This window comes from Drosophila kikkawai, chromosome 3L (genome assembly GCF_030179895.1).
Source record: "Drosophila kikkawai strain 14028-0561.14 chromosome 3L, DkikHiC1v2, whole genome shotgun sequence".
NCBI lineage: Eukaryota > Metazoa > Arthropoda > Insecta > Diptera > Drosophilidae > Drosophila > Drosophila kikkawai.
Window position 1 is genome coordinate 26,470,790 of NC_091730.1, and position 6,000 is coordinate 26,476,789.

Genomic DNA, 6,000 nt, shown 5'->3' on the forward strand with positions numbered 1-6,000 from the left:
TATGTGCTGAACCAATTCCTTAAAATATTCAACGTCCCACTCTTAATTTCACTGTCTGTGCACTTTTTCGGTAACCTCATTTTGCAGCATTCAGAAGGACGTTGCTCTCAATTCGGCATTCGCGCTCCTCTCTAAAACTCTTTATAAATGAAAAGTAACTGCCTGCCACAGCGGAAGCGGCAACAGCTACAAGCTTACAACATTGCAGTCGGAACAACATTAGTCGGGGTAATTTTTATTACGATATTTCCCAAATGAGTTAAGTAGCAAAACTCACTCAGCATAATTCTGCAAATTGGGGGTCGGGGTGGGGGCTGCCAACTGAAAAAGTGTAATTAGCGGTGCGAAATTAGTGTTATCCTAGCGAGCCAAAACATCGCGGGAATGGAGAAGCGCGGCGCTGGCAGGCACCCGTAGATGAAAGCAACTCAGATCTGAAATGAAACGCACGCGCTGATAGTGTCTTAATGTGTATATGCACGTCCTGCCACACGAAGCACCTCATCAGTCCTTCCTCGTCCTGCCTACACTCCCACCCTATTTAGGGGACGTTGGCTTGTGCGTGTGGGAGGTCCCAGAGTGTTCTGTTCGGGCCGGATTTTTCCACTGAAAATATATTGACGAAAGTGTACTTTAGTCATTGAACTAGCTAACTCGATAATAAACAACAAGCTCGATTGGGCCCCCTTTGCAGACCCCCTCTTGATGAAGTCAAGGCTTACCTTACCTTTAAAAGCAGTTGGGTTCAACTACGGAGCAGTGTAAACTGTTAAGTTTCCAATTAGTGTTGATTGTTTTTATATTGAACGATGCGTGCGAAAAGGCGACCTTAGCACCAAAAGTGAGGAAACCAAGTCCGATATGCGTGATAAGGGGTTAGAAACCGGGAACGAACTATAAAAGTGTAAACTTTAACAAGTTATTTGATACAATTTTAATGATATATATAGACAGAATTATCCTGCAGAATTAGTTAAGAAATACTGTGCCAAGTTGGTTGTTTATTAAGCAGCAAAAAAGATATTTTTTACCCCGAAGTGTGTACTTTCAATAAATAAGCCTAACTGATCATTGGCACTCACTAAGGTTCCCGAGCTCTATGAAACAAAACACAGAGACGTAGTGCGTCCGACAGAATGGGTGTAACAAAGGGAAATCTGGCAAACAATTCAAAACAATGAAAAGGGGGAAGGTAAATACGTGTACCTAGAGGTGATTGTTGACTACACGCATAATAATATTTGTTTACTTTTTTAAACTCTATTTAAATTCAACGGAATTTACTATTAACTAAACAATAAATTTAATACATATGTTTGTTAATATCGTTGCAGTTTTTTGCATAGTTGCATAGTTTTGTGTGTGTGTGTGTTTTTATACCCTTGCAGGGTATTATAATTTCAGTCAGAAGTTTGCAACGCAGTGAAGGAGACGTTTCCGACCCTATAAAGTATATATATTCTTGATCAGCATCAACAGCCGAGTCGATCTAGCCATGTCTGTCTGTCCGTCTGTCCGTCCGTCTGTCCGTCTGTCCGTTTCTACGCAAACTAGTCCCTCAGTTTTAAAGCTATCTCAATGAAACTTTGCATATAGTCTTCTATATACTCTCACTGCTATATATGTCGGAACGGGCCGGATCGGACGACTATATCATATAGCTGCCATACAAATGTTCGATAAATTTTTAGAAAAAAAATTATAACTTTGTTGTTTTTCAACAATTTGGCACCATTTTTTAGATATGACCATTTTATATTACTTTTGAATTTTGGTAAAAATTTTATGAAAATCGGACGACTATATCATATAGCTGCCATAGGAACGATCGGGAAATTAATAGAAAAAAAATTATATATTCGTTGTTTTTCAACGTATTTTCATCTACTCCGGGATATAAGCTTATTTTATTATTCTAGAATTTTGGTATAAATTTCAAAAAAATCGGACAACTATATCATATAGCTGCCATATAAACCGATCGGTAGATGTATACAAAATGTAAAGCTGGGAATGCAAAACTGTAACTGTCAAACTGTAAACATAATAAGTATAGGTAAAATGTAATGAAATAATATCTGCATGGGTATACAAACTTCGGCGTGCCGAAGTTAGCTTCCTTTCTTGTTTTACTATGAGCCTTGTCTATTCCCCTTGGAAATTATTCTGTTTGTGCAAACGGTACTCCGTTGCGAAGGGTAGATAAAATTTCAGTCAGTTATACTTTTGTAGCTATCGGAAAGAAATATATCAAATAGCCATTATGGCTGGTAGTACTCTATACAGAAGTGGAATTGGACGGATCGGTAAGCTATATCATTTGTTTACCTGCCATAGGAATGAATAATGGGAAAATATTAGTACCTATTTTTCTTAACATATTACAGCATTACCAGAGGTCATTCCTGACCCTATCAAGTACATACAGTGGATCGCAGCTTATTTCGTGCAGTCAAGAAACTAAAGTATAAATCATCACTGCTGCTCTACCATAAGAGATATCGAAACAATTTAAATGCAGTGTTTTGAATCAGATATCCTACATTTTAAATTAAAAAAAAATATCTTCCCAATTAATAAGAACAAACAATAATATTAAAAAAACAAATTTATGACCTTTTTTCACGCCGCAGCTTATTTCGTGCAGCTAGTTAAAATGTAAGAAACAATGAATTTTTGGCTTAATTTTTAATTTTTTTTTTTATTTTGGCTTTGGTATTGGTAGCTTATGTATATTTTAAAAGTTTCTTGGCCTGATCACACTAAAATATGAAGTTATGGGGAAATAAGTAAAATAGGATCGCGAATTTCTATTAAAATACGATAATTAGTTCTCTTTCAATTTAAGACAGAAAAAAAATCACCGTGGTACTACGAAAATGTTATTCTTAAATCGCACATATATAAAAACATAAATTAATCGTTTGTCCGTGAAGATTGGGCCAAACATAAGGGCCGAAATGCACCGAATACATTTTTCAGTGAACATTAAGTTCATTACATGGACCAAAAAAAAAGTGAAATCATTAACAAACGTCTGCCAAATTTGTTATATAGATAGAGCACGAAATAAGAAACAAGTGTAGTGCCGATTTAATACGCCTCTTGTTGCAAAAATACATCTATAAGGCTCTAGTAGTATGAAAAGAGCCATTTATAAGGAAACCAGCACAGGAGCAACATCAAAACTTTTCATAGGAGCTTATAATTCGTCCGATTTTCTTTTGGAATGTTTTTATCTTTACCAATAAGTAAAAGTTTAACTAATTTAATCCTGATGACAGTATAAATTATTGGCGGAGACCCAATATTGAGCTAGAAACCAAACACTTGCAAGCTACTCTGAAGCAAGGCGGCGATCGTGTCTTATTTGGGCCTAAATGGCTTCCTGTAGAGTAGGAAACCAAATTTTTTTTGGCAGGATCTTGGAAACCAATATGTTCCCTTCAATATAAAATGTTAACTTCTTTCAAAATGTAGAAAACGTGGTCACACGGGATAGTTTGCAAAACTATTAGTACAGCGGTCTCTACTACTTATCGGACTTTCGGAAGCTTTAGCTCACACAAAACGGTCCTAATGACAAAAAAACAACATCAATGTCACCCAGACATAATCCTTATTTAAAATTTTTAGCAAATATTGGACTAGCCATCCCAAAAATTAAAAGTTTTGACCAAAATTATCAAAAAAGTAGTGCCTTAGAGGAATTGATTAAAATTAATCTAGAAACATTAAAAAAACTAGTTAATTCAATTGAAACATCATCTGAAAGGTATTCAGAATAAAATAAGAGGTCACATAAAATTGTTTATATTAAATTAATAAAAATAAGTTGAATCAAACGAAGTGCACGAAATAAGCTGCGGCATGAAAAAAGCCCTCAAATTAGTTTTTATTAAAATACAAAATCGTTTTTATAATTAGGAAGATTGTCTTTGTTCAGTATAAATGTTAGTACAAGTACTAAAAGTACTGCGTTTAAATATTTGGATTATCTTCAATCGTTTAGCCACAGGGACGTTTTAAATTTTCGTTTCTTGACTGCACGAAATAAGCTGCGATCCACTGTAGATTCTCAAAGATTCTTGAGTATTATGGACGGTCCGTCAGTCTGTAACTATCTGATTGACCGTTCATAGATACATGTTATTTCTAATATAATTTGGAACTCGTAAGATCGAACGGAGAAACTAATCAAAAGTCGGGTAAGGTTATTAAAATATGTCCGCGTACCCGTTTCTAAGCAAATTAATGTCTTAGTGAGTTATCTTTCTTATAATCGGTTAACGAACACTTTCTAATAATACAATTTTTTTATACATAACATATATTTAGAAAGTCACAAAAAGTTGAGAAAAAGCATTCAGTATTTGAAAATAATTTTAGGAATAATATTTATAAAATTAAGGACAAATCGAATTTGACTCTTTGTAGCGACTTTCTTCATATATATATGTGAGAATATATGATTTTTGGATAGTGTTGAGAGTTGTCTGAGTTGGTGAGTGCTGTGCTGGTGGGAGTAAGGGCAAGTTGCATAAAAACGGACAGCTGTCTACACTTCATCAACTGCTAGTGGCATTTCTCTAATATGAACGCGTCCTTCTCTTTTGCACACTATGCTGTTCTGGATGTAATTGTTTTTGTTGAGTGAGAAACAAAGGTGCCCTCGACCCCTTCCCATTCGGTCAGACTCCTTCCATAGATTCTTCTATTGGTATCCCTTTTGTTGGCTGTCGGCTGGGTGTCTGGCGACGACAGGAGTGCAACCGAGGAAAATTATTATTTATAAATTGCTGATTTTGTCTCTGTCGCTCTCAAGGAAAACCATTGGAAAGGCCCTTTGAATAAGTTTTATGGCCTAGGCACCGCCCTTGCTGCTCTTTCTGAAGCTACCACCTTTCCATTGGCCTTTTGAGCCTATTGTCTGATAGCTGAAAGCATTTTGCACACCTCCAGTAAATAACTTGAACATTTTGGCTGCTGTATTGCTATCACTTTTCAAGTGCAGTGTTTCTGCTCCTAAATTTTAAATTGAATAAGTAATTCCTGGAATTAATGAATCATAATAGAATAAGCAATATAGAGATATATAGAGATATCTATTTGTTTATGTTATACTTCGTTTACAGTTCGTTTATCATTTTGAACAATGATATTTAACCATTTACCCCCTACGCCCGCCACGCCCCTCCACACAAAACAGAATTGCTAAGCACTGCTTCGATATACCAATTTCACTGCTTCTTCGCAAACAAACTGCCAAAATGTTAAGTAATACAATCAAACAACAACCCATCACTATTTAACTTTTAAATATTCACAAACTAAATTTTGTGACCATTAACACTAATATTAACAACAACTAAATTATAAATATTTAACTAGTTTATTCAAGGATTTTGTAGTTTCTTTAGCAGCAAAAAATATAATTCGTCCGAAATTCACAAAATTAAAATTCTGAAATAATAAATTGACCATTTAGTTTTAGAGAATATATTGAAAGACAGCGAAGTAATAATAATTTTATAAAAATTTTCCGATCAGACAGACGGACATGGCTAGATCGACTCGGCTGTTGATGCTGGTCAAGAATATATATACATACCTTAAAGGGTAGGAAAAGACTACTCCACTGCGTTTCAAACTTCTGACTAAAATTATAATTATTAAAAATTAAGAAACATCTTAAAATAAGCCCAAAATATGATTATGCTACTTTCGTGACCAAATGGTCACGATTTTATGACCAACAAGAAAGGAAGCTAACTTCGGCACGCCGAAGTTTGTATACCCTTGCAGATATTATTTCATTACATTTTACCTATACTTCTTATGTTTACAGTTTGACAGTTACAGTTTTACATTCACACCTCTACATTTTCTCTACATCTACCGATCGCTCCAATGGCAGCTATATGATATAGTTGTCCGATTTTCATTTATATTTATAAATTTATACCAAAATTCTAGAATAATAAAATAAGCTTATGTCTC